This window comes from Dipteris shenzhenensis, chromosome 28 (genome assembly GCF_047967505.1).
Source record: "Dipteris shenzhenensis isolate YYH24624 ecotype China chromosome 28, Dip_SZ_1.0, whole genome shotgun sequence".
In the NCBI taxonomy this organism is placed as follows: domain Eukaryota; kingdom Viridiplantae; phylum Streptophyta; class Polypodiopsida; order Gleicheniales; family Dipteridaceae; genus Dipteris; species Dipteris shenzhenensis.
Window position 1 is genome coordinate 7,250,472 of NC_141623.1, and position 12,784 is coordinate 7,263,255.

Below are 12,784 nucleotides of genomic sequence, written 5' to 3' on the forward strand. Positions count from 1 at the left end.
CGAGGTACATACATGACATGGCTGGGGTTTATATGAATCTACCCTTCTCTGTGTTTCGTTCTTGAGTTGGGCCGTGTTTTGATCCATTAACGTGCTTAGCACACTGGAAGAAGCCTAAATACTATAGCAAAGGAATAGAAGAGGCTGATCGATTCCTTCAGCTCATCATGGATAGAAAGATGATTCACGTGAGGTAGTTGATATAAAAGTTGGAGCAACCATGGCATCATGGTGATATCCATTGCAACACTTGTCACCTTCATAAATTTGACATATTCAAGGAATACGAGGATTTCAAAAAAAAAAAAGCAAAGAAGAAGACCGAAGGCAAAAAAAAAAGCTCCAGTTGTTGGAGACGGTAATTTTTATAAGCATAAATGATGCAAGATTTGTAATGACATGGCACTAATCAACTAAGGGAATGGGCCAGACGACTTGGAATATAGTCTTTTGAGAGGTTCTTCTCCATAGTAGTTTCAAAGATATGTAGAATATAAGGGAAAGAGTCAAGGTAGCAATGTTGTGCAATATCTGCAATATTTTAACACAAGTAAACTTGCCAAGATCAGTAGATGGGCTCTTATTAAAGAGATTATCCCCCATGATGATACTAAATTTGGATGGAATTGAATCCCATGATGTGAAAATTACAATGGCCTCAACAATATTAGGGATTCGTAGGAGAAAGTCATAGGGATTCATTTCCAAAAGAAATTTGTACTCAATAATGTCTTGCCTTGGGATTGAGGAGGAAGGGTTATCGCCCCTATCTACATGCCATAGACTACCATACATCACAGGAGATGTCAAGGACCTTGTAGTACACCTTGGACAACTAAGAGCCGAGTATCCCCAAACAAGAGAGTGTTTGCCACAAGAAATTGGATAGCAATGTGTTTTTACAACATACAATTCATACAATTCACGAGCCTCAAATTAGTCTTTACAATGTATATGTTAAACACATTTCAATTATGAGCACCTTTTGAACACTTTTTGCACTTCCACACTTTGCTGGTGGTTGCATAGGCCAACTTATAGGTTTTCAATGTATGCTTTACAATGACTAGTGCGATTGTTCAAGTGAAGGGATAGCCACCACACTGCAAGTCACTCTATTGGTTGTAGCCACCATGCTAGTTTTAAGTACTTTATTGACCAAAAAGTGAAAATAGCATAAATGTAGTGGCATACATTAGATATATTCAAACAAACATATACATTTGCACGGTCATAAGTATGCAAATTGAAAATTGTAACAAATTTTGAATTGCATTACAACCAAAAAATTCTTGATAATAGTTAAGTCTAATTTCTATTCTTTTAATAGTTTGATATTGGCTCAATGCTAATCTAAGCTTGCAAATTAGATGGTCTTGAGTGCACAACCAATGTTCTAACATTCACGTTTCGATAGTCTGATTTCTTTTCTTCTTTTTTTGTGTGTTATTAACTAGAAAAGAAATCAATGCATGAGGCTAGATGCTAGGCATGGCGATGCTCGAGGGCCATGGAGGAAAAGGGAACGTGAGGGAAGAAGCATTAACATAGGTGGGGAAAAGGGATTAAGAGGGGTGGGAATGAAGAGGGGGACTATGGCACAAGGGGGAAGAGGAGCATGTACATGATGGGAGGTGGAATGTAGAGATAGAGACATCAAGGGAATAGAGTCATGCTTTATTAGAAAGGAAGGATGGGGGGGGAAATCAAAGTACTAGCTAGGTGGCTTTACAAGAATGAGCGTGTCCCATCAAGGAATAGCCCCCTCCTTTTATAGCCAAGAGAGGGGGGTCTCTCCCAATAAATGCATCCTCCCACATGCATGGTGTGTGTGGAAGAGTCTCCCATGTGGGCTAGGCAATTACACACTCTCAATTGTGTGCGACAATCCTTGGCCTCATTTTTCCACATAAATCAACCCCCATATCCCAAGTCTAAGATACTCCCTTGGTCTCTTCCCAATTTTATAATACGTTCAAACATCTAGGAGGACAAGTGGAGGGTTAGCACAAGGAATCTTGCCATCTCATCCTACTTTCCCATTATTTAACTTGCATTCTTGGACTTTCTACCCCCCCCCCCCACATGGGCCTATCCTACATGGAGGGAATAATCCAATATAATATCCATCTCCACCTATTTTATATTACTTCTCCCATGGTCCTTGGGCCATATCTCACTAAATGCAGGCGTGGGACCGCCTAGGTGGAGGGGTGGTACATGGAGGACCCATGCCACCTTATCATTTTATATTATTACCATGGATTATGTACAACACACCTTATGGGTCCTCTTACGTAGAAGGGTGGCACATGGTCATGCCCTGCCACCTCAACCCTGGGCCTTATGCACACCATATTTTATTATACTATTGCCACACATACAAGCACACACACATATTTATGCCTTTTACTTTGGTCAAATTTATCCATAACAGTTCCCCACCCCAAGCAGGGAATGCACAGCATTTCCATGCCTGGGACGATCACGCACAAATAATGCTTGTTGATCACCTTCTTGCCATATGGTTCATGCAGCTCCTGAATTTGTATAGACTCATTGCTACATTCCTTGATGACTTTGTATGGACCAGTCCACAGTGGCAAGAACTTCTTATCCATTTGGTGGTCCAATCTGTTATCAAAGCATAGCACAACATCCCCCTTAGCAAAGTGTCTTTCCCATCCCTTGTAAATTTTAGCATCCAAGCGGGCCTTTTGTCGATTCTTTTGGATCTCTGTCTGATGTAGTTCAAGGCATCGGGTTTCATCTCACTTCTCAAGTTGTACCAACCTGGCCTCTACATGTTCATCTTCTATCATCCTTTGTTCTTGTGCCAATCTTAAGGCTAGAATCTCTATCTCTAGGGGTAAAACTGCCTCAGTATCGTACACCAACTCAAAAGAAGTGTGACCTGTAAATGTTTTATGAGTGATGTTGTAAGCCCACACAGCTTCAGTGACCTTCTGATCCCACTGGCTCCTATTCCCTGTGGCCATTTTTTCCATGGATTTACAAAGGAGGCCATTGGTCTGCTCCGTTTGTCCCACGGATGCTGGATAATAGATGCTAGAAGTGTGATGATCAATGCCTATGCGATCCATGAGCAACTCCACTGCTTCATTTAAGAATGGACTCCCATGGTCAGATACTATTTCCATGGGTGTCCCAAACCTTGTGCAGATACGTTCAAATATGAAATTTGATACTGCCTTACCATTTGCAGTGGGGAGGGCAATAGCTTCAGCCCACTTAGTGACATACTGAGTGGCTACCAAAAGATACTTTGTTTTGTGGGTAGTCATGGGTAGGGGCCCAACAAAATCTATTCCCCACTTCTGAAACCGATGGATGGACATCACTAGGTGATGTTGCCCAGGATGCAAATCCTTCCTACCAAAGAATTGGCATGGTTCATAAGTTTTGCAATACATAGTGACATCCTTGAACAAGGTCGGCCAATAGTACCCAGCATGTAAAATCTTCTTAGCTGTATAGTCATCGGCATAGTGGCCTCCATAAAATCCATCATGATAATTCAATACCTTCAACCGGCCCATGGGATTTGGTGATTGAAGAATCTGCTTTGCAAGACCATTGCTATAGATTATAATGAAGGACTTTCCAGCCACATAATGCTTAAATTTCTCAATGCAGAACACCAAAGACAAGGCACGTTTGTTTTTGGCAATTGACGACCCAACACCAAGTTTTGCGGGGTATGAAAGCTCATTGGTAGGGGTCACAGTGTTAAGCAAACTTAATTGCTTCAGTAAAAGAGAGTTGGCCACCATAGTTTTACTTGCAATACCTTGCGGGCCGTAAGCCCCCCTGCAAATAACCACTTGCGATGACCAAACAAGCTCCATCCAACACCTCCATGAATTCACCTTCTCAGATGCAGTGGTGCATTATACCATCATTGCCCATATGATAGAGCTGGTTGGCTATGAGTTTTCCGGTGCTTTGTCCTTAATGAGTTTTTCAGCCCTATCTTTATTGATGGCCTTGTCTTGAGGAACCCATTGGCAAAGAAGTGTCCAAACTCTTGAGCCCATTCTGAAATCAAATCCAAGAGAAATAATGGGGCATTCGAAAGATCATCTTCCACTCTTGTTGTTGCAGATTCTCCATTGGGAATATGAGACATGTGGTCGTCCATAAAGTGGGTATGTCCCTTTCATACAGCTATGGTGAAATCAAACTCTAGAAGTATGAGCATCCTCCACGTGATGCATCCAGTCATACATGGCTTATTGACTAGATAAAGGAGGGCCTAGTGATCTACAATGAAGACAAACTTGTTTGCCAACAAGTAATGGCTAAACTTTTTTACCACGTAAACCATGGCAAGTCCTTCTCACTCAGTTGTGGTATAGTTGATTTTTGCATCATTCAGTCAGAGGTCTATAAAATTTATCGAGTAATTTAAATTAAACTCACCCGATTGCACCAACATGCACCCTATTGCAAACTTAGAAGCATCAATATGGGCGTGAAATATCAAGTCCTAATTAAGGGCTTGCAAGATCGATGCTAAAGCCAGAACAAGTTTGAGAGTCTCGTAGGAGATTTGGCACTCTTTTGTCTAATAAACAATGATAAAAAAAGTATACAAAGGGTGGGCAATATTGGAATTTATAGATAAATTTAATGTTAGTAGCCCATATCCATGGAGATTTCATTTGTTGACACGACCTGTCGAGGATGACCCCATGCTTGACCTAGAATTGGCATTTCAAAGGGTTGAGCAAGATCTTGTAGTAGAGACATCTTTTAAACACAAGCCTCAAGTACTTAAGGTGATTATCCCATTTGGAATAAACACATTAAACATCTTGAAACACCTTTAGGAAATCCCTCAGATTTTCCTTGAAAGCTATGATCATTAGCCTTTGGAATGTCGTGGGAGCATTGGTGAGGCCAAAGAGCATCACCTTGGAAGCCCCATTCCATGGAAAATGCAATTTTGTGTTTTTCCTTTTGTGGTCTTTGTTGTCTTTGAAAATACATTGTCACCTATCCAAATTAATATTTATCCCACATCAAAGGCAATCATGAGCACAGTTTGTTATTTGAGTTGAAAAAGCATGCTCTAGTAGTCATGGATTTAAAGAGCATATTCAAGTGCTCAAGGATTGAGGGCACTTTCTCTTCTAGGACCTCATGGATTGATAGCCCCTTTAGGTGGGCATAGTTTGAGTGCATTGCTTTAAAAAGAGACCACTGGCTACAAGATAGATGTTGTGGTAGAGGCTCATGCAATTGCACAAGAAAGAAAAGTTCATACAACATAGATGTGGTAGAGGCTTATGCAATTGCAAAAGAAATAAAAGTATGAAGAGATGAAAGGGATGTAAAAGAGGAACAAACGTGAAAGAGAGAGAAGTTGGACTATTTAGGGATCTACATTTACCACCAACAGACATCAGAGATGGTGCACCAGGTGTATACATAGGATGCATACAAAGAGAGAATACAAAATCTTATAGATCATCAAACTTTCTTCCTGTACATCAGTTATGTGTCAAGGCCTCCAATTCACATGACACTACTCTATGTCCATTGGAGGTACATTCTCCTCATCAAATTCATATAGAAATTTTAAAGACAAGGATGAAGGATAGCCCATAGGTTTGAGTGATGAGGCAAAGTTGTTGGCCTTTGACCACAACAATGACAATGGCTATCATAAGTCAATGTTATGGATAGAACGAGTATGGCTTTATCACAATGATTTTGTTGTAATTGTCAAAGAGGATTAATATATTATCACTCAAGAGTTTGTTTTCTTTGCTAAATGAGATACAAATTTGTTCAAATATTAAAGATCCTACAAGGCTAGGTGATAGCTTACAGGTTTTAACATTGTTACCATTCTCTTTTTAATTACTATTGGAATACTTCACTATATTGCCTTGGCAAAGTGTAACACCAACATTGAAAGAAGAGTGCATGGGCAATCCTGGTTACAACAATTGATGACAAAATCCAAATGCAAAGCCAAAGGCAATACTTTGTCTATAATTAGGCTCCCTTGTTTCTTTCAGAGGAGTTCCTAGGTGAGACTTTAACCACTTATATGGCTTCGAGAAGAATGCTCAAACTCATGGTTTTTCCAGTATTGAGTCTTTCCATGGCATGCTCATGGCCAGCTGCACCAAACGCCATCCTAACGTCCATAATGTTGTGAGTTTAAAGAATGTTATTTGCATTAGATGGGATAGCAAAAGGAAGGTAGCATTGAAAGAATTATCGAGTGGAGGTGGGGTTGCACTGTAACTCATTTGGTGCAATTAGAACCATGCTTTTTGTCAACAATTGGCACGTCAACCAAACTAAGTTTTCTTGAGCATTAATGAAGTGTCTTTTTGTAAGATGGGCATTGATTACCATTTTGATCAAGCCATGATGGAATGGAAATTGACTCCAGAATATAGACTTGTATCTATCTTGTTTGTTGCTTGCGGGCTCTATTAGGCAATGCTAAGTCTATCTTTGCCATAGCTGCTAGTGTGTGCTATGTTGTGCTTGTGTTTCATTGTCTACTTTGTATTCTTTGCTACTGTGCAACCACTACTTGAGTGTGCATCTCGGCCCTTTGTAGTCATGCCGTTTGACTGTCTATTTTGGTGAATCTTGCCTTAGACCTTTGGCTTCTTGTTTTGTGTTACCATAGTGGTATGTATGTAGTAGATGTAGAATTGTTGCACGTATCTACCTTTGTTTTATTGCCTAGGCGTGCTATTGTGCATTTCTCTTGAATGACTACAATTTTCTTGTGTTCTTGAAGTCGTGACCATTGTTGGTTTTGTGGTAGGCTATAGCTTGGTGGTGGATTCCCATCCATTCTCCACATGGCAACCTTCTCCTTAGGTAATATAGAGATGTTTATACATAATGTAACAAGGGAACCAGAGGATGGCCAAGGGGTTCAAAAAGTGAAGATGGATCTTCAGTGGTTGAGATATGTGGGTTCTGTTATCGCACACCATGAATTCTCTTCTAATTAGGGAGCTAGGCTGCATAGAAACAAGGCCCCCTTGGGATCCCTTAAGGTAGAAGAAACCCTCGTAGTTGAGGCTTAGAAAGGGCAATGGGTAGTGGTCCTTCTGAGTCGTGGCATTTACTTTTTTTAGATCTATGCAAACTCTTATCTTGCCATTCTTTTTTAGCACCATGACGATGGGGGATATCTAGTCTATATGCTCGATCTTGTAGATGATTCCTACATTGATTAACTTTTGTATCTCCTTTGTTACAACTGTCACATACTTTGGATTCATTGGGTAGGGTCTTTGTTGCACCGATCTAATATCATCCATCATAGGGATGGTGTGTTCTATGACCTCGGGTGCAAACCATTCATACCAGTGTACTTTCAAGCAAAGAAATCTTGATACTCATGTCGGAGGGCAATTAAAGCCAACTCTTTCTCAAGGGTGAGGACATCAGCTATATAGACCGATTTAGGGTCTTTGCCTTTGATGGCAAGGTCCACCTCCTTTACCTTGCATTAGATGGAATGTTCCAAGGTGGATAAGTGTGGGATCTCATTGATGGTATTTTCACCAAGTGGGAGAACTTGAGGATGAAAGGGCAAAGGAAGGTCACAATTCATGGAAGCAAACATGATAAACTCTCTCTCTCTCTCTCTCTCTCTCTTTCTCTCTCTCTCTCTCTCTCTCTCTCTCTCTCTCTCCACCACCCCTGTCCCCCCCATCCGCCCTCCTAATACCTCTCTTCTCTTTCTCCCTCCCTTTTTTTGTGAGGGAAAAAATAATATTCTTTATTAATAATGCATGTTTAGGCTATTTATTACAAGTAAGAACTTTTGTATATCATTGATATCTAAAATTTGGCAAGTACTACTATCGCTTCTCTATCACCTTGAGGTTTTCCTATCCCCAAGACACAAAAATTATAGCGATGTTAAGGGCCTTTGAACTCTTTCTTGACATTATTTTCCTTGTTGACACATCCTTGTGGGCTGAAAGCATCCGCAATCTATTTGACCCTTCTTGGATAGTATGCTTTTGATGTTACGTGCTTGTTTTCTAGAAATGCAAGTAGTAGATCTTAAGTCCTTGTCCAAAAATCCCACATCTTGAGAAACAAGCCTGGTTGTCTTCACCACTTTGCCTACAGAATTCTCCCTGGGAAGTTCACATGCTTATGAACACTCTATCATTGTATGGATTGGCAGCGGGATTGCATGTCAATTTTGACAAATCTAAATTGCTTCCCCTGAAACAATGTGACTGGCATTCTATTCTTTGGCCAGATCAGGTGGTGCATTCCAAAGATGTAGTTAGACATTTGGGATATCCTTTAGGATGGCACATCACCAGGAAGTAGCAGTTAAAATGGATCTTCCAAAGACTTCAACATAAACTGCAATACTGGAAAATTTCTACCTGGCCACTTCATGTCAGGCTTAGAATAGTACAGTTTATTGTAATGTCCTATGTCCAGTTCTTTTTGCCTTTACTGCATTGGTCCTCCAGAGATATTTCAGCCTTTATGTCTCAAGCTATGGAGATGTTATGGAAGACAAAAACTGCTGTGAAAGCATTGAGACTGATGAAGATGGAAATGGTGTGCTCTCCTAGGATGCATGGTGGACTTAATATCCTCAATATAAGATATCATGTACTTGCAAGGAAGGTGACTATGCTCCATACTTTTTTCCGCCAACAATAGCCATGGACTTGTATGATAGCATCCATGTGTGTCAACATGAGGACTTCTGCTTATGGTCATTGGACTATAGATCATTGGGAGGTTGTCATTGGGAGATTTGTAGGGAAGATACCTGGCTGTCCTTTCTCTACTGTTCTGATACTTGACTGGAAACAAGTACTTTCTAAGGTCAAATGGACTCCTGATAATTGCTCGGGGACAAACTCAATGAGGAAAGAAAGTATTCATTGGAGTGCCATCTTTGACATTCCACTTGCTTTACAGGAACCTGTTCGGGCATACAATCTCATGAAATTGGGAATTAGATATATACATGATGTGGTAGATAATCAGGGCTATGTCTTATCCATTCCTCAAGCCACTGCTTCCTATGCATTGGGAATGCACCATAGGTTGATATGGAAGAAAATTGCTGATTTGTTACATCCTTTTCTACCTGTTCCCCCTGTGGCTAACACAGACGAGCTTATGGATTGGCAATTGCAACCCTCTGCTACATGCTCTCATCCTGTTCCTCTGCCTGCCCTGACCTCCATCAAAGCCTACAGGCTTCTTCATCCTGCTTCATGGATTCAGCAATATGCTAATACTCTGTGGCATATTAGGAAGCCCCCTAGGGAGAATTTCAGATCATCTTTGGCTCCGTTTCCCGAGTCACAGATTTAGGAAACATTTTTGGCTATTTGGTAGATTTATGAGGTCATTGTCTCAATACTCACTATTTCTCTCTTGGGTGAGATATTGGGCTCTTTGGACAATCTGGAGTGAGCATAATTTGGCATACTTGGGTCGGCAAATTCACAAGTCATATGAATCTTTCCGAGCCTCATTGCGGCAATCCTCATATGATACTTGCCATGAGGGTGATATAGATGCTTCTTGCATAGAGCTTTTCTTTTTATGTTTCTGATCTTTGGGATACTCTCCTTTTTGGAGACTTCCTATCTTGTAAATTTATGAGCGTATAAATACAGCATTGGATATTACTAAAAAAATGTGTGTGTGTGTGTGTGTGTGATTGTTTGCAAACAAAGTCTCTAGATCAGAATGCATATTTGTCATATATTGACATCTTTGCTTAATGTATTTTGAGCGTATCTTGCTTTGGGATGCTCATCTTGTAATATAAAAAGCAACAATAGTTTCACCACACAAAAAATGTGTGTGTGTGTGTGTGTGCCATTTTGTAAAATGATTGTTTCATAATTTGATGTTCATAGTTTCACTTCCAAAAAAAAGTGTGTGTGTGTGTGTGTGAGAGAGAGAGAGAGAGAGAGAGAGAATGAAATCTTTGTGATTTGGGAAAAATATGCTGCATGTTATTTATTGGTTATATCAAGATAGTAAAGATGCTAGTATTCTAGCAAGTGATATTACAGATCAATGGACTCTTTTTTGTTCCATATGACAGGGATGTCCTCTGAGTGCTTTGTTTTATGACATAGCTATTCATTCTATGCTTCAATACATGGATGATTTAGTAGCTACATGTGCTTTGCATGGTCTAGAGACACATGGCAACAAGCTGTTGATTATGCAAGCGTATGCGGGAGATTCCTTTTTCTTGCCCTTGAACACAGAAAGGGATCTTTCATGCCTCATCTGGGATCTTTCATGCCTCATCCATGCTTTATCTTTATATGGTTTGTATATTGGTCTACAAGCAAATTTTTAGAAACCTAACCAATTCGATCACAAGAGGCGATCGTCAAGAGAGTGGGTTACCATGGGCCACCACTTGTCTAATCCAATGTAAGTAATCGTCATTTTCAACATTTCATGACTTATCGTCAGGTTACCCACATCTAGCTTATAGGAGATACTTACCATTGCAACATGTGAAATGGAGGACAAACAATCAAAAGTACTATTTTGGCAGATGTCGAACAAATTTATGATCGAGCTGGGTATAATGCAACCGATTTGTAGCGAGGCACAAGCAAATTAGAGTGCAATGAGCACGGTTTAAAATGATGGTCTCATAAAGGAAGGCAAGAGCATTCTTTGTTTTTTCATTGGGAGCAAAGCTTGCAGTTGCACGTATGAAGTACGTGAGGCAAATAGATTAACAAGAGCAAAAAGAAATTGTGAGAAATTGTGAGAGGTGGCGAGCAACAAAAATGAAGGAAGATGCACGATTGCAAAGCCACCTAATTAGACAATGGTGAAGGGTAGGTCCAATGCATGATAGAGACAGCCTTGCAATGGACTCATGGTTGAGCTAGTGGGAATTGCAGAGGGGAAAATATGACATTCCAAGGGGAGATGGATCTTGCAAGAAACAGTGATCATGAAACCGTTTTCTTGAATGGGGAGCCTATTGGAGCAATCACTGCACAATATGTTTTAGGCATTAAGGAGGACCCAAGTAAGAAGTCATGTAATGTGCATAGGGTGGGTGGATGGGAAGAGGTGCAAGGCATTTCATGGAAGCTCATCGAATAGCATAATTGCACCTTCTATGCAATAAGCGTTTGTGACACAGATCGTAACATTAGCCCCAGACCCATGCCCATACGCCCGAAATGGCCTATTGCAAGTGGAACTAGCATCACACAGCTAGAGACCCATTCATGGCTAGGGGATTCACTTTGAGACATGGTGAGGCATGTATCTTTGTAGACAACATTCATATGGCCTCAAGTAGGTGGGATTCACCATCACTCCCATGATAGATCTAGAAAGAATCATGGTGACAATGAATCAAGGCAAAGGTTTATAGCACATATTAGCAAGCCCTTGTCCAATGTCAGCCACACAGATTCCATGTCATTCGACCCAACTAAAAGATCTACACAAGGATGAAAAACATCTTCCACATGTCACATAAATTCAACAATGATTCACGGAATGACCAATAACATAACAAAACAATTTACTGTCAAAGCTAGGGCCTGCAAGATTGCATCCAATCACCTTTTATTGGGGGTTAGCAAAATAAGACGAGAGAGAGAGAGAGAGAAAGAGAGAGAGAGAGAGAGTAGGAGAGGAGGAGGAGCAGGAATAGGAGGAGCAGCAGGAGGAGGAGCAGGAGGAGAAGAAGAAGGAGAAAGAGAAGGAGAAGGAGAAGGAGAAGGAGAGAGAAGGAGCAGGAGGAGGAGAAGAGAAGAAGCAGAAGGAGAAGGAGCAGGAGCAGGAGGAGGAGAGGAGGAGGGGGAGGAGCAGAAGCAGGAGCAGGAGAAGCAGCAGGAGAGGCAGCAGGAGAAGGAGAAGCAGAAGGAGAAGGAGCAGCAAGAGAAGGAGCAGCAGGAGAAGGAGAAGAAGAAGGAGAAGGAGAAGGAGAAGGAGGAGAAGAAGGAGCAGCAGCAGCAGCAGCAGGAGGAGCAGGAGCAGGAGCAGGAGCAGGAGAAGCAGCAGGAGCAGGAGAAGCAAAAGGAGAAGGAGCAGCAGAAAAGGAGAAGAAGAAGGAGCAGCAGGAGAAGAAGAAGAAGAAGAAGAAGAAGAAGAAGCAGGAGCAGGAGCAGGGGCAGGGGCAGGAGCAGGAGCAGGAGGAGCAGGAGCAGGAGCAGCAGAAGGAGCAGAAGAGCAGGAGAAGAAGAAGGAGCAGCAGAAGAAGAAGGAGCAGAGCAGGAGAAGAAGAAGGAAGGAGAAGAAGGAGCAGAAAGAAAAAGAAGGAGAAGAAGCAGAAGAAGCAGAAGAAGGAGAAGAAGAAGGAGAAGGAGAAGCAGGAGAAGGAGAAGGAGGAGGAGGAGGAGGAGGAGCAGGAGAAGGAGAAGGAGAAGGAGGAGAAGGAGAAGGAGAAGGAGGAGAAGGAAAAGCAGAAGCAGAAGCAGAAGCAGGAGCAGGAGCAGGAGCAGGAGCAGGAGGAGAAGCAGGAGCAGGAGGAGGAGGAGCAGCAAGGAGGAGCAAAGCCAGGAGCAGGAGAAGGAGAAGCAGAAGCAGAAGCAGGAGCAGAAGCAGCAGAAGCAGAAGCAGAAGGAGAGGGAGAAGGAGAAGGAGAAGGAGAAGGAGAAGAAGAAGAAATTGAAATTTTAACGTCAGAGAGAGAGAGAGCTTTCCCATATGCCTTTGCTCTCCGTTTTAGACAATCAGAGGAACAGCCTGGTGTGCTAAGGACCTATATTTTTATCAAATTAGTGGT